Here is a 23,841-nt window from a genome sequence, read left to right as displayed (position 1 = left end):
TGTTGACAGTAGTAGATGTGAGATTATGCCACATGGTTAGTCTGACCGATATTGTTGAAAGAAATTATTTTTAAGGGCTCTTCTAAATGTACTTAAATTAGATTCAGTTGGAAGGGTTACAGTAAGTTTATTCAATAGTCTTGAACAGTGGACAGAAAAACGTCTTCTACCAGCCGAATGTAATTTGAAGCTGGGAAGAATAAGTAGCATTAAAGTAGAGGTGCGGTATTATGGTTGAATGGAAATGTCACAAAGTATTCTGCGAGCTAGGTATATTGGGGTCTTGCCATAGATGCACTTACGGGCCACTTAGATGATTTTGAACGAGATCTTCGCTGGAACAGGCAGCCAGTGCAATTGGCACATAGGAAGCGTAATTTGTGCATGAAAAGGGAGATTCAAAACCATTTTTGTGGTATTCTTTTGAAGAATTTGTAATTTGTGACTGAGATTCAGAAAGGCCAGTTTGAAGTGAATTACAATAATCCAACTTTGAACAGATGATGGTGTGCACAATTACAGCCTGAAACAGAGAAAAGGATGCGTGTGCCTGAATAATCATAAGTAGTAAGAAGTGGAACAAAAAATATGGTTAATTTGAAAGGAAAAGTCAAGTGAGTTATCGAAGTAGAAATAACGAGTTAACATTGTTGAGTAAAGGGAGAGTGCAAGAATCATAACTGAAGATGGAGGGCAATGTTGGTAGAGGCCGGTGGAGGGAATGTGGATGAACCAGAAGAAGTTCGGTCTTGGACGGTATAAGCATGAGCCAGTTAACACACATTCAGATGTTTACTTGGGTCAGAATATTAAATAGGATGGAATTGCAAGTGAGTTTTAAAAACAGCTGATTATCATTGGCATAACAGCGTAAGTCGACCACAAGATAAACAAGAGTTCATACAGCGGCAAGACCTAAATATTAAAGAGCAAAGGAGAGAGGGCAGATCTTTGTGTAACACCATATTTGTTGTCCACAAAATCTGTGGCAATATCGTCTAGGGTAAGACAGTTCTGGCAACCCGCTACAAAACAAGTCAACCAACGAAGAGCAGATTCCAACACTCTAGCCACATACATCAGGCTCTGAAGTAGTGTCCAGAGTGTTGAATGCTACCGAAAGATCAAGTAAGATTAGTATAGCGGTTCCATGCTCATCCACATTCCAGAGAAGACCTTCTCTGACATCCAGAACGGCAGTTTCTGTATAGTAGAGGGGACGAGAACCAGACTGGCGGGATCCTAGGCAATTAAGTTCAACAAATTCTTTAAGTTGAGAACCCACTCTCCAAGATTTTTATGAGCAATGGGCAATTGCCGATAGGGCAATAATTAGTAGTTAAGTCTGAGACCAATGGAAGCTTTTTAAGCAATAATGGAATCCATGAGCATTTCAAGGAGGGAGGAATGGAAAAAGACTCCTAAAAGGCGTTGGATGAAATTCACCAAAAAAAGGAGGCTAGTCTAAAGTCTTGATCATGGATGATGGGCTGGGATTGCCTTTTCATACAGTAGGAGGCGTGGACAGGACTGTGGAGTGAATACTTTCCAAGCATACTGGAGATAACTCACATCGGGTGGTAGCAACGGCACAAACTGATCTCAAGGTAGCTAGAGTATTGGGACCTAGTGGGTTGCAAATTTGCTGTCGTATTTGGTTGATTTTCAGGTCCATAGTGCGCAGGATTTCCTAGGTTTGGAAAGAGATTTGTTTTCAAGGAGTTCTAGAGTCTGCAAAAGAGCTTTTTACGAGTGGCCAGCCAGACTGAATTTTGTATTTTAAAAAAAATGTCTGCCTTCGCAGAGGCCATTTGTGATTTGTACTCCCTTCTTATGTCAGTTAGAGCTTTAATTTAAAGTGGACTTGTTTTACTTCCACTTATGCCAGAATTTCCTCTGAACACATTGTGTCTTGCACAGGTCTAGAGTGTACCATGGTTGTCTTATTTAAATTGGAATTATTCTTAACCGCCTCAGTGGAGCAAGGGAATCAACTGTCTCAGAAAAGATTTGATCAAAGAATTTTAATTGACGAGACAAATTGAATAGTCCGAAGTTTATACTTAGTGATCATGTCAGTGAAGCTCTGAGACCACGAAATTGTTAATGACACTGACACTTACTGGTTGCTTGCTTCCTCTTAGGTGTAAAGTCTTATCCTGCGGGTTTGTGAATCCCCGTACCCTAGCATTCGGTTCATCCCATATCATTCCAACTACTTGTCCCAGGGTACTGGAGTCATCCTCCCTGACTGGTGCCTGCACACGCTGCATATTCTTTGTTGAACCATGTCACTCACAGCTTCTTTTCCCTAAAATCACAGAATTTTTCGACAGCATTTGCCCATAGGGAAACATTGACACAAAGAATAACATTGTGCCCAAGCTGCCCAAAACCACAGTTTGTGTAGATGCTAAAATATTTGACAGCATTTTCACAATAATCACAGCGCTTGTTCTTGACTTCATCCCATTAGATAACGTTGGGGTTGTGCCTCATTTCTAAATATCTTATCTAGAAAATTGATTTTGTACTTCAACTGAATCCCTGAACATTTGTCGATTTCTGTGTGCATCACTACCCTAAACAAAATCTATATAAAGAGCATACTTTTACACATACCTCTTTATTCTGTATATGTGTTTGCAGTACTTGCAGCTTACCGGCTGTGATAGTTTTCAATCTGCTGGTCCCCTAGGCCATTGCTCACTGGTCCTCATGCGGGAAGTGATCCTTATCACTTAACACTTGACAGTGCAACCGGCTTGCCGCTCTGCTGGGAGCCTTAATGTCAAGCCACGCTGACTGTCAGCTGCTTCTGACTCTCTGGCTCCCTTGCAAACTGGAAGCTTATTGATGGTATAGTGTCACAGAAATTCCAGGGCAGTCAGGTCAGACGGTACGAACCCAACCGGGCTATAGCTGTGGTAGAACTCTTACACTCCCACGCGGGGAACAGCAGGAAACTGCCCGCTACCAGTGCCACTACTTTTACACATATACTGCCTGGAAGTTCCCTTGTTACAGTATACATTTTTACCACCCTTTTGAGAGTACAGATTCTGAAATATTTACCCCTGAGAGATGAGGCACTCAATCTAGGTGTGGATTGATCATCCTGATCATTATAGTTTGGGTCTCGAAAAATCTGAACAGTTTCCAGGGGTTGTTACTTTGGTGAAGATTAGGTCAATAGACAATTAGCATAGGTTTGAGGTTTTCAAGCTCCTATTTCTTTTAGCTCAGAACATGGGGCCAATTAAGCAGGGCTAACCTGCAAATCCTACAAGGGATTGGGATGGCCAGTGAAAAGCACTGGTTAGGTCTGACTAGAAATGTGCTTCTAGGTGCTAGTTACATTGGGTGGTGGGAAAGGGGAAGTCAATAGGAAGTACATTTCATTAAGTAAAAGATGCTGTTACTTGGGTAGGAATTCCATTTTGGGTATTCTTTGTTTCTCTAGACTTCTTTTGGCTGTCGGACGTCTACTGATGTCGCAGTCAAAATAAAAATCCTTTTTGGTGTGATTTTTCTTACGAGCCCATGTGGCTGCATGGACAACAGCGTTCCCAGAGCACTTAATTTGGTCCCTGGTTGAATTCTCTCCTCCAGAAAGTGTGTTGGGGAGTTGGTAAATAGGACTTTGGTGAAGGGGGATTCCGGGTTAGTGAACAACTTTTCAGGCAGCACAAAGTCTAAAGTATTGTCACTGTTACCAGAAATTGTTTCACACATTTCTGAGAAATTAGGGGCCACTTATGATTGTCTCTAAAGAGAAGAGAGATTAAATAAATGGGTTGGAAAATGAGGGGTTCCAATTCTTTCAAGAATCAATTGATGAGGGAGACAATATTTGGAAAATTTGATAATCTAATCCTGCAAGAAACATGGTTGACTACCAGTTTTAAAGTGGATGGCTTCTGATTTTAGAGCAATTAGCTACTTTTTGTGTAAGCGGACGCCCAGTTGGGGGATTATTGATTGCGGTTAGAAACTCTGTTTTCTCCAACATGGTATTAAGTGGGGATACCCAAGGTATACTAGTTGTAAAAACAGAATTTAGGGGAGATAAGGCTATTCAACCAGTGATGATAGTCAGTCTCTACTGGCACCCCTCCGATTCTAATCTGTCAGACTTTATCATCGTTGTCTGCAGTATTGTTGAAAATTAAAATATGATATGGTCTGTTAAGGATCTTTCTGGCAGGTGATCCTCCCCTGAAGCTTCCAGCAACCGTGATGCCCTCCGGACGTGGAGTGGCGGGCGCTACTTCTAGGAACTCAAGTAGCATGTTGCTGCTCTGCCAAATATACCTGCTTATTCATAGGATATCCTGACCCGGACCTGTGCAACTGATCTTCTTTGTGGAGCTGTCCTGCTCCCTTGTCTGCACTGTAGCTGCCTGTGATCTTAATTGAAGGGTCCCCTCTATGCTTGCTCGCTGCTCCTGCCATGCCCTCAACTTCATGGGTCACATGAATGGGGGCCTCTAACAATGCTGAATCCATTCCTTCCCCATTCGGGTCTCTCCCTGGGCTTTGCCTGAAGGCACTGCATCCAGGACCTGCACTGGGGCCAAATGTGAGTACCTGCGACACCTGGGTCTCATTAAAGGAGAGTTCCGGGACTTTTTTTTTATTGTCCCTACGGTTCGGCCATGTGTTTTTAAGCATAACTCGGTAGATCGTGGAAAACTTTCCTATGGACCTTACCCGACTTTTCGTCCATTAACGCACTCGAAATCAGCCGCCATTTTATGATAATCCTATCACTTGCCGCATCGCCCTGGCTCACCTGCTTTTGCGGCACTAAATCAAATCCCCCGCCCCCGAGGCTGACATCAGCAGACGCGTACCGCCCATTTCCCAACGCCAAAGCACGTTTCGTGTCAACAATCGCTGCGCCTCAGCTAATGAAGTGTCGCCATGGAAACGGCAGGACGCCTCTTTCCTCAAGAAGTATAAACACACCGTTTCACAACACACAGCAGCAGATTTTCGATTCCATTACTCTCGCTGTGTTACTTTGAGTATTCTGTGACTCGTTTCTGTGCTCTGGTCAGCTACCTTCGTTGATTGTAGCCCGTGTGAACAGATACCAGTACCACTGCTATAAATTATTTTACTTTCTTTACCACACAATGGCTACAATAATGCCGTATATGTACGAGCCCGAGTACACCGAGGAAGAACTACTGGAAAGGCAAGCACGCGAAAACGATGGGGATTCGGACGGCAGTTGGGAGGACCAGTCAACGGATGAAGAGCCTGGACCATGTCGCATGGACGGCGTCTCCACCTGGTGCACGTGCAATCGTTGCGAGCTAATGCCAACTGAGGAGGAGAACTGCTGCTGCCGTGAAAATTCCGGGTGCTTGGCCTACATTTCGGAAGGCGAGCCAAGTCCGCAATGCATCACCGAGCTGCCAGAGTTCAGGGAAGCCTGCCTCTCACGGACAGTGTTGAGGATGATGATGGTGCTTATGCACGAACTTTGCGGCACTGTTCGTCCGCGTAATCCGAGTAACGAGTAAGTATACTCTGGTTGTGATGTCAGTGATGCCACTACTATTTCATGGTCGTCTCCCACATATAAAACTACATCTACATATCATTCGAATGCATGTAAATTGGTTCCATGTTGTGCATTTTCTAGATAGAATTTTTTTCAAAGCAGAATGACATTTTTGTACCTGAATCGACAGTGATAAGAAAGTTGTCATTTTAATACAGTTTGCATCTTTCATTTTCACAGGTGGTACAGGCTGGTGGCCTATCGTTGCTTCACTTGGTGGCTTCACGGGAGGCTCGGACACCGCGTTCGGAGAGTAATACCTGCCTGTGCGGTACTTGCCATTAGACAACATTTCCCCAGCGACAGTGGACAATACCGCGGCTTTTCCCGGGATGTGCTGCAACCGCAACTTTACAATGTGTAATGTTTATTATTTATGTTCAATTGAAATTAAGATCTAAAATAAAACCCAACATATATTTTAACAATGGTTGTTTTGATTTTTTAAATGAATCTAGTGTGTCTCCATTGAATAGTCTTCCTGTGCCTTGTCTTGTCACACCACATGTCTCCATCCAGCATCCTCCCTCACGCTGGCCGCCCACCTTCAATCCACATAACCGTTGAACCCATATGCAGCAGACATACATATGTTATTTTGCGGGTTGGCATCAAGCCTCCCGGCCTTGCCTCCTCCCCCAAAAATACTTACCACACCACTTTGTTCAGGGTCTCCAGGGTGAACTGCACCCATATATTCTCCTGGGAGGCTGAGGTATTTATAAACTCACCCCCCTGCCTTCCATGTACTAGATCCTGCAGCCTGCCTCTTACATGCAGTTAGATGGCCTCTCCTTGGTGAGGCCCTACGGCAAACGAGTCTTGTCTGCACGACCACCGCCCGCACCGGGGTACTCGCGCTGGCAAGTGGAGCTGTCAGGGAGCGATAAAGGCCAAGAGGTGCCAAAGACCATGTACACTTCAAAGTGGTCTATAGAGCATGGGTTGTTGTTCCCATGTCTACCGCCAGACCCCGTGTCTCCTGCCAAGCATCTCCCCTCACGCTGGACGGCCCCCTGCAATCCACATAAGTGTGTCTCCATTCACGAGTCTTCCTGTGTCTTGTCTGCACGACCACCGCCCCAATCCACCCCCCGCCCTATCAAAGGCAGTTCGCACCGGGGTACTCGCGCTGGCAAGTGGAGCTGTCAGGGAGCGATAAAGGCCAAGAGGTGCCAAAGACCATGTACACTTCAAAGTGGTCTATAGAGCATGGGTTGTTGTTCCCATGTCTACCGCCAGACCCCGTGTCTCCTGCCAAGCATCTCCCCTCACGCTGGACGGCCCCCTGCAATCCACATAAGTGTGTCTCCATTCACGAGTCTTCCTGTGTCTTGTCTGCACGACCACCGCCCCAATCCACCCCCCGCCCTATCAAAGGCAGTTCGCACCGGGGTACTTGCGCTGGCAAGTGGAGCTGTCAGGGAGCGATAAAGGCCAAGAGGTGCCAAAGACCATGTACACTTCAAAGTGGTCTATAGAGCATGGGTTGTTGTTCCCATGTCTACCGCCAGACCCCGTGTCTCCTGCCAAGCATCTCCCCTCACGCTGGACGGCCCCCTGCAATCCACATAAGTGTGTCTCCATTCACGAGTCTTCCTGTGTCTTGTCTGCACGACCACCGCCCCAATCCACCCCCCGCCCTATCAAAGGCAGTTCGCACCGGGGTACTTGCGCTGGCAAGTGGAGCTGTCAGGGAGCGATAAAGGCCAAGAGGTGCCAAAGACCATGTACACTTCAAAGTGGTCTATAGAGCATGGGTTGTTGTTCCCATGTCTACCGCCAGACCCCGTGTCTCCTGCCAAGCATCTCCCCACACGTCATTCATTCACAAACACACCCCTGTTTCGAATTCTTTATAACCCACTTCATATTTCTAATGAGAACTTCTTTGCGCTTTGCTAGTCAACCCGTGAAGGTGCTGGTTGTCTGCTCTTCGTCTCTGTGAACTTCCGTGACCACTTTGAGCAAACTCATCAGTTTGCAACCTGTGAACTGCTCCCTGTTCTACGACAAGAAACTACTCTGATCCCTGCATCTAACTGTTTGCTCGTCAAGGTAAGGCCATGTACCATACTCATTTTGCGTCCAATTTCTTTTCGTTCAAGACAGTACATGCAAGGAACTAGTCACATGTTCTGAGTTTAGTCAAATTATTTTTGTATTTTTTTAAAGTTATTCAAATACTTATCCGCATGTGAATACCGTGTATAGTTCCAAAAACCAAAACATACCTTGCATTGAACCTTTTATGTATTTAATTTTTTAACACATTGGTATTCATAGAGAATTGTTGATCTTTACTTTTCAGAACTTTCCACAATGCCTGCCTGTTCCATTGGCGGTTGTCCTTCGAAGACCCATAATAAATCTGAAGGTACTATAATGCATGTTTTCCCTAAGACAATAGATCAGATAAGAGAATGGGTCCGATATTGCGGATATCCACCCTCTGAGCTTGAAAGTAGAGTCCTAGAAGTCTTTGCGGACAAGAGGGGTGATCGATACCGCATCTGCAGCAGGCACTTTACCTCTGACATGTACTCCACATCATTGCTAATAAAGAAGAACACACCGCGAGCGAGGCGAAAATTGCTCTCAACCGCTATTCCCACTCTATTCGTCCACATCCCTCGACTGGTGAGTCAAGTTTACGTATTTATCTCTCGGCCTTGCGGTAGTGTGTAGCATTAGCTAACAATAATTTCCCCATTTATGTATCCACTCAATATGAAGGCGGAAGATTCTCCATCCGTGTCGTTATTGCAGTCATCAGCCACTTCAAGCGCCTATCGGGTAATATTACTTGGCTATTCTGCCACTGACTTGTTTTAGGCATGTAAATCAATAGTTTTAATTTATCGTGTAATTAATTTACCTAATGGTACACCCTTGTACTCGTCCTCTAGTCTTTGTTTTCAGTTATAATTATTGTTATCCAAAATAATTCAAGTACTGTCTTTCAGGGAGATGCTGAGGAGTCCAACGTATTGACGACTACCGTTGATGTCACTCAGATGCTCGAGGTACGTTTCAGGACAGTTCCATCGATGGAGATCATCAGATCTTGCATTCTTGTAGCGTGATTGTTACACACAATGTTTCTTTCGTTTTTAGCCATTGATATGTCCTTCTGTCGTCGCCCTCCTATGTGTCTTCTTTTTTCAATATTGTGTTCATTACTAATGAAAGTCCTATGTTTCAGGGAGTCGATGGAGCATTAGTCCAAGAAGAAGGGGGAGCGTGCAGTTACGGGTCGGCGCAACAGCTTGCAGAAGTGTGCACCGCAGTTACATCGTCCCTTGATGTTCTTATGCATTTCGAGGTATGGATACTGACAGTTCGATGAAGCGAGATCATATGACTTGATTACATCCGCTATACTTCCTTCTTTATTAACGCAAGTACTATGTTTCAGGGAGATGACGGAGCTTCTTCTACAAGAACATCACCCCTAGTAGTTGATGCAGATTTCTGGGTGGTGACACTTCCAACGATCGAGCAAATCGAATCATATTTAGATATCCATTATTTATTTTAGACAACTGATCATTTGTGCAGGTCTATTTAGATGAGCCGTTCACGCCTGCACAAACTTTCTGTTCTTTTTATCAAAATAGAAAACCATACTAATGCAATTACTGTGTTTCAGGGAGTCACTGAAGCATCATCTTCAATAATATCATCAATGGAAGTCTATGAGAAGCCCGAGGTATGGATCTTGACAGTTCCATCTAACTAGATCAACAATGCGTGAATAATTGTCGTTTGAATGTTCTACACAAAGCGTTCATTCGTGTTTTGCTATTGAGATGTACGTGGGTATTGGTCCCCAAGTACATTTTGTGTTTTCGATATTATTATACATACTAATGAAAGTTCTATGTTTCAGGGAGTCCATGGAGTGTCAGTGCGTGATGGATGTGCTTATCAGGAAAACATAGTCGTTGCAGCGCAAGTGGAAGTGGAGACATGCACACACGAGTCGGAGCAACAGCGTCCTGATGTTGAAGTTCGAGGCAAGAAAGTTTCAAAGAAAAGAAAGCAAAAGAAGGTTAGTGTCCTGGTCACTATATTATGTTGTTTTTCACTGTTAATAGTTCAATACTGTAAGTTGTGTTTAAACTGAACACCCCTTTTCCAATCTGTCCTCTAGTTGCGAGTGGGTGTACGAACTAGATCTACACAGACAGTGAAGCGAACGAGAGATGTTGCTTGTCAAACCTTTTGGCAGGGACTTGAGACTGGAGAAGCATCGTGCCAATGGGAAGAATATGAAGTGATTGACAACGGAGCTATACCACCACCAGCCATTGATAGTGAATGTCCTCCTGGTAGTTCGGATGCAGTCGGAGATCAATTCACAGAATCCACACCCGCAAAAACTAAGACGGCGAGAAAGTTGAAGAAATTGTTTTATTCACCCATCGCCGGAGAAGGAACAGATGTTGCAATGGAAGAGAATGAAGTAGACGAAAATGAAACACCATCAATATCACTGAACATAGCGGAAGACGATATCAGAGATTCTACCTTTCATGTGAGTGACATGTCCTCAACGTTACAGGCCGAACCAGCTGGGATGCAGAGTGACAGTATAAGGAAAGAGGCCAAATTCATTGTATTCGATAGTTGTTTGATTGATATTATTATTCGGATTAAATGTGGGCAAGTATGTGGGGAGCCATTGATTAATGTGACTCGTGCAATTCGAGGCACTAACCTTAAAATACATGCCACCTGTACAAAATATCATCCTTTCACATGGTCTGCACAACCTATGCTGGGACAACTGCCAGCAGGCAATCTACTTTGTGCAGCGGCTGCACTTTTTAGTGGTTCAAGTTTTAAAAAATTAGAGTCTTTCTTTCAGTTTGTGGGAATCCATTTCATTGCGAAAACTCAGTTCTACATATACCAAACCGATTATCTATTTCCAGCCATTAGCGAAGCTTGGAGAATGGAAAAAATGTCTATTGATAGTACATTCGCGGGCAAACGGTTCAGGCTAGCCGGTGATGGACAGTGCGACAGCCCAGGATTTTCAGCCAAGTACTGCACCTACCACTTTCAGGACATGGAAAGTAAGAAAATTGTGAGTTCGGTGGTCGTGCAGGTGTCACAAAGTACATCCTCAGTGGCCATGGAGAAAGTTGGCTTTGTAGCATCATTGCAAGAACTACAATCGCGGGGAATGGTGATCGACCTGATACCCACGGACAGACACGTTTCAATTGCCAAGACAATGAGAGAACAGTACAAAAATATAAATCACCAATTTGACGTTTGGCATCTTGCAAAATCAATCAATAAAAAATTGTCGGCTGCAGGTAAAAAAAAAGAATTGCAAGGTATTTCACAGTGGTCCAAGTCAATCAGCAACCATCTTTGGTGGAGCTCAAAAACATGTGGAGGGTCGTTGGAAATTCTACTGGAAAAATGGCGGTCAGTAATGCCACACTGTACGAACGTTCACCGATGGAACACGAACCAACATTTCCACAATTGTGAACATGGCCATTTGTCCACAGAGGAGGCACGGAAGAAGAAGTGGTTGATTCCTTCATCACCCACTCACAAAGCCATTGAAAAGATTGTATTTGATAAAACTATAACAAAAGCTTTGAGGGGACTCACGGAATTCTGCCACACAGGAGATTTGGAGGTGTTCCACAATATGTGCCTAAAGTACAGGCCAAAACGATTGCATTTTGGCATGGAGGGCATGATAAATCGGACTCTTTTAGCGGTCTTGGCACATAACCATAATGTTGGCCGTCAACAAAGTAGGACGACCGGAACTTTAGGGACGCTTCGCTACAATAAGGCCTTCACTAAAAGAAGTAAACAATGGGTGATCAAACCAGTGTTTGAGGATATGCAATATGAGTTTATTGAGAAACTTATTGTTGACGTCCTAGATAGGCACATAAATGGAGTTGTGAACGAACCTGTGCAGGGGACAACTGCATTGCCACCCAACATTGCATCTGTTCCATGTCCACCTAAAGAAGAACTCATTGAGAAATACACATCACGGTTTAAATGATTGTAATTTGATTGTCTGTTCTCTCAAGTCTCCTCATGTCGCAGGCCCATTGAATATGTGTATCTATGTATTGTGTAAATAAAAGTGATTGCTCAGTGTACATGCAATGTGTCTCTCCACCCTTGTTCATTTGCGCATTAAATTAAACCAAACAGTAATATAAATCATTTTTCAATAAATATAGAATCTCTCCGTATTTATGGTTCTGTGTGGCTGCAAAGCACGCAGACAAAATGCAAAGATGGAGTGTAAATTTCAAGTCCTGTGAGAATGCCTTACACTGAATGTAGCTAACTTGGAATGTGTGCTCGTTCGAAGTGAAGGTCAGCTGCTTTGATTTTTTCTCGGGTGCCAGAATGGCCCACGACTCAGAATAAGGTTCTATTGTATTTTGACCTTGACAGGCCTGGACCACGTAAGAAACGATAATGAATATAATTTCAGAAACGAAAGCCATTTCATGTTCGTTCATTAGAAGAAATAACGTCGGCATAGAAGGAGTGGTATCTCGGGGCTGCCCTACGCACAGACGCAATGGAAAATGCAAATATAATGTAAGAAACTCTTTAGATGAGTTTATACCGCAATTTAATTACTATACAGTTGCTTTAAAGACGGGTTAAGTTGTACTTGTTCGTTCTATGTGGCATGTTGTTTTGTACCGCACACTATCTTGGGGAGAACCGTCTACTTTTACGGAAGCACCTCAAAACCTTTGCTTCTGCTTTCTCTCTCCCTCTCCCCTGCAACAACTGGTCCACTGTCTGCGATCTCGGTCCTGGGCCCTTCCACTCTCCACCTGCACTCCCTGTCAACCCCTGCACTGATGGACTGTCTCAGTATCCTACAGCCCCCCCTAGACGTTTAAAACCCAGTTGCACTGTCCTAGCTATGAAATAATTTACCGACCGAATATATAAAATGAATAATTTTAATAAAGATCTGATGGTGAGACTAATTTCATTGTTTATGTTTTTCAAACAGGTACATCATGCATTACTGCATGTGTCACGAGTACCAGACACCGGCGGACGGCTTCTTTAACCGCCAGTTGCTTCTCCGCGTGAACAACGTTACCACCCTGACCATTTTATGGGACGATCGCCAAGTACAAGTATGCCCTTACGCGTTACTAACGGCTAGATGCAACATACAGACCGTTGTGGTGGCCTAGTGCCTCGTTGTTGGAACAGCCATGCGATTATCAGTGCGACCGAAGAGCTTATTTTATCGTAAACCAACACCATGTCTACTGCACACGAACATCGCTTGCCTCAAGACGAAATATTTTGGATCGAGAGCAAATAAAAATTCATTTATCTAAGACCCTGTGTACAGCAAAGGAACATCGTGTGCCTCGAAACGAACTTTTCGGAACGTGAACAAATAAAAATGCAAATCGCTGAATATTCTCAAAACATTTGATGTCAAATAAATGTACTTTGCCAAATGTACAATCTTGCCGTTTGCTTTTAAACCACTGTTTCATATTCCGAATTGTGGCGCTGTATTGTTAGATGATCTAAGACCCTGTGTACAGCAAAGGAACATCGTGTGCCTCGAAACGGAACTTTTTGGAACATGTGCAAATAAAAATGCTAATCGCTGAATATTCTCAAAACATTTGATGTCAAATAAATTTACTTTACCAAATTTACAATCTTGCGGTTTAATTTAAAAGTACAGTTTCATATTCCCAATTGTGGCGCGCTGTGTTGTTTGAGCTCATCTGTGTTGATTTCCTGGTTCTGTGTGGAGTCGCGTAGAAGACGCCTGGGCGCGTTTGCCTACGCAGCTCAGTCACGTCACGGATAGAGGCGGGGAATATGAATGTTTTGATCAAGTCTGTTTCAGGGGCGGGGGATTTGATTTAGTGCCGCAAAAGCAGGTGAGCCAGGGCGATGCGGCAAGTGATAGGATTATCAGAAAATGGCGGCTGATTTCGAGTGCGTTAATGGACGAAAAGTCGGGTAAGGTCCATAGGAAAGTTTTCCACGATCTACCGAGTTATGCTTAAAAACACATGGCCGAACCGTAGGGACAATAAAAAAAAAGTCCCGGAACTCTCCTTTAACATCCTTTGGCCTGGGTTACCTTCCTCGGGTCTTCTGACCCCAATATATACTTCTTTGCTTCTTCTGGGTGCTAGGGCTTCGTCTTCATTCCTTCTTCAAGGCCCCTCTGGCCATGACCGTTTCTTCAGGGGCTTTTGCTCCTGCTCTGAAACTATCCGTCTCTGGGCGGGACACTGGTTGTCAAACCTAGGCCTACGTATTTTCTGGTGGGTCCCCCAGTACTCGCCAGACCATTAGCTGCAGCCTCTTCAGCTTCAGTGATATGCAGGTATCCCCAAAATGTCAAGTTGAACTCAAAGGACAAACCTTTCAAACAATCTTAAACTCCATTTAAGTACTTCAAAATTGTATTTGTCCTTAAATTATTTCTAGATAGACTAGATAGGGTTTTTGCTATTTTTTTGGTTTATTTTCCCCTTGATTTTTAAATGACTTATTGACTTTTGTGAAAAGTTTGAAAACAGATTCTCTTGAACTCGTTTGGGTGTTTTTCAATAATGTAAAAGGGGGTGTTGTGATTTTAAATGACACTTTACTGTTATTTTTATTATAATATTTCTCTACTGTAAAGTACTTAGCTTTCTGTAGATATTTAATACATTACTTGATGAGTGGAGCAAAGTGTGCAAGTAGGAGAGTAGCCTGCAATAGATTTGGAATGGTAGGGAGAGTCTAGACCATAGATACATTTGAAAAGGGATCAGGGTTGCATGTAGAGCCAGATAGTATGAAGTCAGTGAGCAGAGGTAGGAGAGGAGGTGAGGGATTTGGGGGGGGGGGGTATTGTAAAGTGTTATTAAAAAAAAGTTGAGGATTTTGTTGACTAGGTAGGAGTGAAGAGGGAAGCCATAGAGTAGGTTGAAAGTTTAGTAGAGTGGTAGTTTTAGTGGCAGATGTTCCTGAAAAGGGCTGTTTCTGGCAGCCGTAGCAGTGGGGTTTATAATTTAGGAATTTAGGGGAGTTTTAGATCACTGTCAGGTGATCGTCCCCAAATTTGGTTCTGATTTCTGGGGGATGGTGGTGGTAGTTGGTCTGGGAGAAAAGAGATAAGGGAGACAAACAGGGCTGGAGAATGGTGAGCCAGGAGATGGTTCTCGGGTCAAAGAGGAGTTGAGCATAAGATACTGAAGTGCCATCCAGTGGCAATGGGCTGTGAAGCCAAGGCAGCAAGTGTCTTGTACAAACAGTGTATGCTTCAGAAGGTGACCGGGAAATACCCCAGTAAGAAGTGGTATGTCTATAAGACAGAGATGCAAGATTAAATCGGGGGTGAAAGTAGAAAAAGAGAAGAAAATAATGACTATCATCTGCAAATGTGGTAAGAAAGCCGAAGGATTAGATGAGTTTGTGTAACGCTCACCTGATTCCCGTAGAGGCGCCGGTCTTGACTGGGCGTATACCGTATCTTCAAAGGTGATGTGTAACACACGGCTGGCTCTTTGGGCTGGACCTCTGTGCACTGTATGTCTGACTGGAAGGGTAAGATGTCTGCAGATAGAAAATATGGGATTAATGAACTGGGTTATTGAATGTCTCTCTCTTCTTCCCTTTCTCTTCTCCTGTAGAACCCCAAAGGTTAACGCTCTCACCTTAGGTAAGTGAACGCCGCGCTCTCCATCTGCCTCGGGGCAGGGTGCTGTAACCAGTTTCTTCACTGGATAGGTAGCGCAGGCCTCTTGACTTCAGAGGACTGCTGTCCGTCGTTTACTGCACGAACGGTAAGTTTCGAGTAATTCTAATGTCTTTAAAAGTCTTTAGTAATGATGTCTCTTGTTTTGCAGGGTTCCGGCGATGGCGGATGACGGGCTGAAGTGAGTTGAAGATGGAGCCCGTGTTATGAATAGAAGCGCCTGGAAGCACGTAAGTAAGCGCTTGTTGCCTGCTTCACGATGCGCTCTAACTGTCTTTTTATTTTGCAGGTACAAGTTCGGAGCGGCTGCAGGGTGCCGGAATACCCACTGGGTTAGATGTGGAAAGGAGTAATGGCTCGTGAGTATTAAAGTTCCCCAATGTCTTTAAACGCACCTTGTTTTGTCTTTCAGATGCGGGATGCAGCGCCGAAGGCCTCCGGAGCGTGCGAAGAGTTGGTAAGCTTTTGTCTTTCAGATGCCGGAATGCAGTGCGAAGACCTCCGGAGCGCACGAAGAGTAGGTAAGCCTTTGTCTTTCAGATGCCGGAATGCAGCGCGAGGTGTTGGTGACAGCCGATGGACCAGGTAAGTGAAGCGCTGTCACTGAAGACCGTAATGCTAACCTGTTCTTTCTTGTCTTTATAGGTGTTGCTGAAGACTGGATTCAGGATGGTAAGCCTTTTTCCTTAGGCCCAGGATCAGATGCAGAAGACACGATGAGCGTTCTGCTGCAGAGGATGCAGAATAACGCAAAGCAAGATTCATCCATCGGGTGTGGTTTAAATAGCCTCCTGTCGTCGTGCTTAGGTGTCTCCTTCCACAGCCACGCCTAGGTAAGAAAAGAATTCCTGCTTTCCAGAAGAGTTCCAGTGTTCTGAACCTAGGGAGTGGCTCCTGCCCCACCCAACAGGAAAAGTAGTTCCAAACAGAAGAGGATCAGAGGCTCAACTGGCAGGCAAGTAAGCAGCATGGTCTGCTGCAGGTAAGTCCACCCAAGCATTATGAGCCCGGCGCTTCCAGCGCTGGGACTGGGCATATTTATGAGCCTGGTGCCACTGGCGCCAGGACTGGGTCCAAAAGGTCCCAATTGGGACTGGTTGGCACTCGGAACCTGGGTTATGGATCTGCTTCCAAGGGAGTTGGGAAAACCCTGACCTTTTGGAAGCAGAGATAATGACAGTACCCCCCCTCAAGGCCCCTCCCAAACCGGGCTTCTCCGGGGGTTTTGGCTTGTCAGGAAATGTTCAGTGAAATCTTTTGATTAGGCGAGGAGCGTGGACATATTCAGCAGGTTCCCAGGATCTCTCTTGGGGGCCGTAGCCTTTCCAGTCAATTAGGTAAAATAGTTTAGATTTGGAGATCTTGGAGTCCAGAATGCTTTTGACTTCAAACTCGAGTTCTCCATCAACTAGGATGGGTTTTGGAGATTTAGTTAGTCGGGTTTGAGGTTGCACGGGTTTTAATAGAGAGACGTGGAAGACCGGATGTATCTTCATGTGCGGGGGCAAGTCCAACTTGACCGCTACTGGGTTTACTTTGGTAGTGATGGAATAGGGACCAAGGTATCTTGGGTTGAATGTGCGTGGCCCTTTTAGAAGTAGATATTTGGTGGATATTTGGTGGATAACCAGACTTGATCTCCTACTTGATATTGAGGGGCTTCCTTCCGATGTTGATCTGCTCCTTTCTTGTATTGTTCTTTAGCCCTTTGAAGGTGAGAAACAGCTTCCTTAAAGGCTTGGGTGATTGTAGAATGCAGGTAGTCTACTGCTGGTGTTTCAAGATCTTGGAGGGACCCAACTTCGAGGTTCGAGGGTGACTGCCGTATAAAAGAAAAAACGGGGTTTTCCCAGTTCCCGAATGGACAGAGTTATTGTAGGCATATTCGGCTATCCAAAGGATGTCTTTCCAAGTTTTTTCAGTTTGTTGCAGCATGCAGCGTAAATACTGTTCCAGAGTTTGATTGGTCCTCTCGGTTTGTCCGTCGGTCTGAGGGTGGTGACTGGTCGATAGTCTCACATCAATTTGAGCCGACCGACAGCAACTTCGCCAAAAATGAGAAATAAATTGACTACCTCGATCCGAAATTAGAACCGAAGGAAAACCGTGCAGTCGGACGATGTTTTCGAGAAATTCTCGGGCCAGAGTTGCTGCTGTTGGCAAGCCTTTGAGCGGAATGAAATGCGCCATCTTGGAGAATAAGTCCACGATTACTAGAATCGTATTGTATCCGGAGCATGGAGGTAGATCGGTGATGAAGTCCATAGAAAGCGTATGCCAAGGGCGAGGTGGGATGTCAATAGGGCGTTAGAGGCCTGCTGGTCTTTCCTTTTGACTCTTGTTTTGGGCGCATACTCCACAGGACATTATAAAGTCTCTGATATCTTTTTTCCAAGACGGCCACCAGAAGTAGCGCTTGATCTTTTCTGAGGTCTTGGCCATACCGGGATGTCCTTCCATTAAAGAATCGTGATAACAAGAGATTACTTGTTTCTGTAAATCTGTGCTGGGCAGGTATAATCGTTCTTGGAAATACAATAAGTTGTCCTTTACTGCAAAGTCCTTTCCCTGCAGATGCCAATTCTGTATGTCTGCTGGAGTTACTAGTTGCCTGGCTTTATCCTTAACTTCCTCTATGGATTGTGTGGCGATTACACCCAGAATTCTTTGTTCGGGAATGATTGGTACAGGTTTAGGGTTGATCAAGTGTTCTTCCACTCCCATCCGAGAAAGGGCATCAGCTTTACCGTTTTTTGTACCAGGTCGATAGGTAATTATGAAGTCAAACTCGGCAAAGAATAATGCCCAACGGAGTTGTCTAGAGGATTGGGCTTTTGCGGTTTTCAAATATTGCAGGTTTCGGTGATCCGTAATCACAGTAACGGTGTGTCGGGCCCCCAGCAGATAATGCCGCCAAGCCTTAAAAGCAGACTTGATAGCCAGAAGTTCCTTGTCAGTAATCGTGTAATTGATTTCAGGAGGCGAGAATTTGCGGGACCAAAATGCCACGGGATGCAACTGATTGGTTACCGGGTCCTTTTGTGATAGAACTGCCCCCATGGCAAGGCTTGAAGCATCAGTTTCCACGATGTAGGGGAGTTCGGGGCGAGGGTGTTTTAAGATTGGTGCAGAGATAAATTTAGTCTTCAAATCCTGGAAAGCTTGTTCCGCCTCGGTAGACCATTCAAAACGTTTGTTTTTCTTTAACAAGGCAGTGATGGGCTGGACTATTCGAGAAAATTCGGGGATAAACCTGCGGTAAAAGTTAGCGAAGCCTAACATGCTTTGCACACCTTTTACGGAGGATGGTGATGGCCATTTGAGAACTGCATCGACCTTCTTTGAATCCATACGCACTCTGCTAGGTGATAATATGAATCCCAAGAATTCAACTTCAGTCACGTTGAAAACACATTTTTCCAACTTAGCGAAAAGTTTGTGTTGACGCAATCTTTCGAGGACCATTTTCACGTGTTTCCGATGTTCAGATTCCGATGAAGAATAAACGAGGATGTCGTCAATGTAAACAACAACACACACATCTATGAGCTCTCTGAGGACATCGTTCATAAAATATTGAAAGGCGGCCGGGGCATTGCAAAGTCCGAAGGGCATGACCTGATATTCAAATAGCCCATATTTGGTGCGGAAGGCCGTCTTCCATTCATCGCCCTCTTTTACTCGTACCAAGTGGTAGGCTCCTCTAAGATCCAGCTTTGTATATATGCATGCTTTTCTGACTTGGTCCAGGAGTTCAGGGATCAAAGGTAACGGATATCTATTCTTGACGGTGATCTGGTTCAGGGAGCGATAATCTATACAAGTTCTAAGGTCTCCTTCCTTTTTTGGAACGAAGAACAAAGCTGAAGAAGCAGGGGACTTGGAAGGACGAATAAACCCATTTGCCAGGTATTGATCCAGGTATTGTCGAAGGTGAAGGTTCTCAGGCTCGGTGAGGGCATAACTTCTACTACAAGGGGGAGTAGATCCAGGTATCAGGTCTATCTGGCAGTCATAAGACCTATGAGGAGGTAGAGAGTTAGCCTGCTCCTTCCGGAAAACATCTTGGTATTCTAGGTATTCGGGAGGTAACTGGGGAGTTTCTGAAGAAATTGCTGCCAGTGCAACACCAGGTGGAGGGTGACAAGTAGAGACACATTCTGGAAACTGGACCGTTCTTGCTCGCCAATCGATCAGAGGATCGTGTTTCTCTAACCAAGGTATTCCTAGAATAATCTGAAACTGAGGAGCCTTGATCACATCGAACACGATCTTCTCATGGTGTCCATCTTGACTTACTAGCGTCACTTCTTGAGTGGTATGCGTTACTGGTCCGGAGGCTATCTCCGTTCCATCCACCGTAGTAATGACGTCCTTTACAGCCTTGGGTCAAAGAGTTAGATTCATCCTCAAAACCATTTCATTATCCACATAATTGCCGATGGCACCGCTGTCGACGTAAGCTTCAATTGCATGTAATCGATCCGGATTATCAGGGCTAATGAGGACCATAGGTATCACGAAATGCGAGGTCACGGAACTGGTTTTCACGCTCGGCAAGAGGACCTCTATTCTTGTCGGGCGAGGTCGTTTCCCTGCTCAGAGTTTGTAACTTTGGTAACTGCAGCTCCTACTGCCTTCTTGGCAGGTTTCACCGGACAGTCTCGAAGAAAGTGCCCTGAGTTTCCGCAATAGAGGCATAATTGCAACTGTTTTCTCCTTTCCCGCTCCTTTTGTGTTAGAGGACCTTTCAGGCCCCCTATTTGCATGGGTTCACCGGAGTCTACTCCTTTGGAAGGAGTTGGCAGTTTGGAAAATACTCGAGCATCAAACTTGGAACGATCGGCCTTCCTGTTCTGCAGTCTGTGATCTATTTGAACGACTAAGTCTATATAGTCCGAACAATCTTGTGGGGGATTCACTACTTGGGCTAACACATCTTTGAGCTCTCCACGTAGACCTCTATAAAACAGCGTAATCCTTTTGTCCTCAGGCCATTGAGTTTCCACTATCAGTCTGTTGAAAGACGCAATATAAGCCAAAAGGTCTTGATTACCTTGTTGCAACGAAAGAAGCTCATTGTCCAAGGCCTGCCCCTGTGAATGTCTTGCGAACAGTTTTTCCATACTGAGCTGAAAAGCTTGAAAATCATGGAGGACCGGATCATCTTGACTTACTAGAGGGATCGACCAGTCTGCCGCATTGCCACTAAGGTACGAAAGCACGAAAGCTACTTTAGCTTGATCAGTTGGAAAGGCTGCTGGCCGGCATAAGAAATGCAACCGGCACTGATTGATAAATACTGCAAACCTCTTTGGGTCACCAGAAAATCGTTCGGGCGGAGCCAGAGGTACATTCCCAGGTAGGTTGATCTGCACTGGATTCATTGAGGATGTAGAAGGAAGATTTCCCCCAGATGCGGGTAACGGGGTCTGTCCGGCTTGTGACTGTAGCAATTGTCTAGCGAGATCATCTGTTCGCTCCTTGGAAATAATCAGTTCCCTTCTTAGAGCGTTCGTTTCCTGACGGGCTGCATGCACTTCTGCCCTTAGTTCCCCAAGTAACTGGGCTAGCTGGTCGGTATCCGAGGTTTCCAAAGCGCCTGGACGGGAGTTTTGCGGTAGGCTTTGCGTTCTGTAACGCTCACCTGATTCCCGTAGAGGCGCCGGTCTTGACTGGGCGTATACCGTATCTTCAAAGGTGATGTGTAACACACGGCTGGCTCTTTGGGCTGGACCTCTGTGCACTGTATGTCTGACTCGAAGGGTAAGATGTCTGCAGATAGAAAATATGGGATTAATGAACTGGGTTATTGAATGTCTCTCTCTTCTTCCCTTTCTCTTCTCCTGTAGAACCCCAAAGGTTAACGCTCTCACCTTAGGTAAGTGAACGCCGCGCTCTCCATCTGCCTCGGGGCAGCGTGCTGTAACCAGTTTCTTCACTGGATAAGGGGAGCAGGCCTCTTGACTTCAGAGGACTGCTGTCCGTCGTTTACTGCACGAACGGTAAGTTTCGAGTAATTCTAATGTCTTTAAAAGTCTTTAGTAATGATGTCTCTTGTTTTGCAGGGTTCCGGCGATGGCGGATGACGGGCTGAAGTGAGTTGAAGATGGAGCCTGTGTGATGAATAGAAGCGCCTGGAAGCACGTAAGTAAGCGCTTGTTGCCTGCTTCACGATGCGCTCTAACTGTCTTTTTATTTTGCAGGTACAAGTTCGGAGCGGCTGCAGGGTGCCGGAATACCCACTGGGTTAGATGTGGAAAGGAGTAATGGCACGTGAGTATTAAAGTTCCCCAATGTCTTTAAACGCACCTTGTTTTGTCTTTCAGATGCGGGATGCAGCGCCGAAGGCCTCCGGAGCGTGCAAAGAGTTGGTAAGCTTTTGTCTTTCAGATGCCGGAATGCAGTGCGAAGACCTCCGGAGCGCACGAAGAGTAGGTAAGCCTTTGTCTTTCAGATGCCGGAATGCAGCGCGAGGCGTTGGTGACAGCCGATGGACCAGGTAAGTGAAGCGCTGTCACTGAAGACCGTAATGCTAACCTGTTCTTTCTTGTCTTTATAGGTGTTGCTGAAGACTGGATTCAGGATGGTAAGCCTTTTTCCTTGGGCCCAGGATCAGATGCAGAAGACACGATGAGCGTTCTGCTGCAGAGGATGCAGAATAACGCAAAGCAAGATTCATCCATCGGGTGTGGTTTAAATAGCCTCCTGTAGTGCTTAGGTGTCTCCTTCCACAGCCACGCCTAGGTAAGAAAAGAGTTCCTGCTTTCCAGAAGAGTTCCAGTGTTCTGAACCTAGGGAGTGGCTCCTGCCCCACCCAACAGGAAAAGTAGTTCCAAACAGAAGAGGATCAGAGGCTCAACTGGCAGGCAAGTAAGCAGCATGGTCTGCTGCAGGTAAATCCACCCAAGTATTATGAGCCCGGCGCTTCCAGCGCTGGGACTGGGCATATTTATGAGCCTGGTGCCACTGGCGCCAGGACTGGGTCCAAAAGGTCCCAATTGGGACTGGTTGGCACTCGGAACCTGGGTTATGGATCTGCTTCCAAGGGAGTTGGGAAAACCCTGACCTTTTGGAAGCAGAGATCATGACAGTTTGCCAATAGAGGATGTGTAGAGCATGAAGAACAGTGGGCCCAAGACAAAGTCTTGGGGTACTACTGCAGGCAGGTGGGCAGGGTTAGGTATGTTTGAGTTTCAGGAGATTGTGAAAGAGTGATCAGAGATATAAGCGGCAATCCAAGCCAGAGCATTGTCATGGAAGCTGAGGTGCAAGAGATTTAGGAAGTGGTCGGGATAGGGAACCATGTCAAAGGTGACAGACAGGTTGTGGAAGAAGAGGAAAGCAGAGAGCGTGCAGTGGTAAAAAAGTTGTCAATTCCATTTGTGTAGAGTGATGACTTAGAGAGTAAAGGGAGTCTCAGAGGTTGTTGGCTTCAACTAGTTAGTGACACTTTTGAGCTGGCTACTAGCTTGTTTGGGATCAGCAGAGGGCTTTTAGGATTGGAAGTACAACGTCTATTTTGACAAAGGCTGGGAGGATATCCGATTCCAGAGAGAAGTTAAAGTGAGAGAGGTAGGAACAGGTAAAAGGTGTCAGTGCCTTTGTTTAGGGAGCCTCCGGTCATTTGGGGCACATTTTGGGTTGGCATGCAGACTAATGGGTACTGTTTCCTCTGGTGGGGGGAGGGTGACGGAGGCAAGGGAGGAAGGATTTGGAGTTGGTGGGACAGTAGTGAAAGAAATGGGTAGAGAGAGAGTAAGAAGACTAGTAAGGCTATTGCAAATCTTGTAAATTGTTTTGTGTAGTAAAGAGCAACATCATTTCTAGACAAGGATGAGGAAATTAGGAGGGGGAGAGGATCAGAAAGGTCTCAAAGGTCGAAGAAAGCTTAAGTTGTGCAGTTGGAGTTAGGAGATAAGGTTGGTGAAGTAGTTTGATTTATCTTTATCAAGGACAGCATTTGGGTCAGGGAGCTTTTTTTTTAGGCGGCCTAGAGAGGGCGGTGGGTGATGCAGTCTTTGCGCTAGTGTCAAACGTGGAGACGCGTTTTGAGTTTACGTTGCCAAATCTCTCGGGTGATCCAGGGCTGGTAGCAGGAGGAACGTTTTTACTGAGATGTGGTGAGCCAGATGTTCCTTCAGAGGGGTGGGGGTTTGGGGTTCAGGCTTGATGGGGTCTACAATCTCTCTTCAATGTGAATTATTTGTTGGAAAGCAAGCATTCATTTCTGGTCTTTTGAACAAACTCATCTGTATTTAATCATAGTTTTAGTGATGTGCCTTTCACAGAAGGACAATGTAGACATGCTCTCTAATCTTGACTCTAATCCTGCTCGATCTAGCCTCTGCTTTTGACATGGACAACCATGCCATGCTGCTTAATCGCCTCTGTGACAACCTGTGTATCACTGGTCAGGCCTTGTCCTGGTTGACCTCCTTTCTCACTGACCCAGGTCCAACTGGGGTCTTTCCTCTCTATTTCTCTCCATTTGTGGTGTTCCCTAGGGGTC

The 23,841-nt window shown here is 45.3% G+C and overlaps 1 protein-coding gene across 5 annotated transcripts in view; it reads left to right on the top strand.

The window, feature by feature from the left end:
* DUSP12 (dual specificity phosphatase 12) overlaps positions 1-23,841 on the top strand; it is a 428,130-nt gene that overhangs the window by 121,653 nt on the left and 282,636 nt on the right. The window lies entirely within an intron of this gene.

Source organism: Ambystoma mexicanum, chromosome 1q (assembly GCF_040938575.1).
Source record: "Ambystoma mexicanum isolate Mex_15411 chromosome 1q, UKY_AmexF1_1, whole genome shotgun sequence".
NCBI classification, from domain to species: Eukaryota; Metazoa; Chordata; class Amphibia; order Caudata; family Ambystomatidae; genus Ambystoma; species Ambystoma mexicanum.
This window is presented reverse-complemented; position numbering and strand designations above follow the sequence as displayed.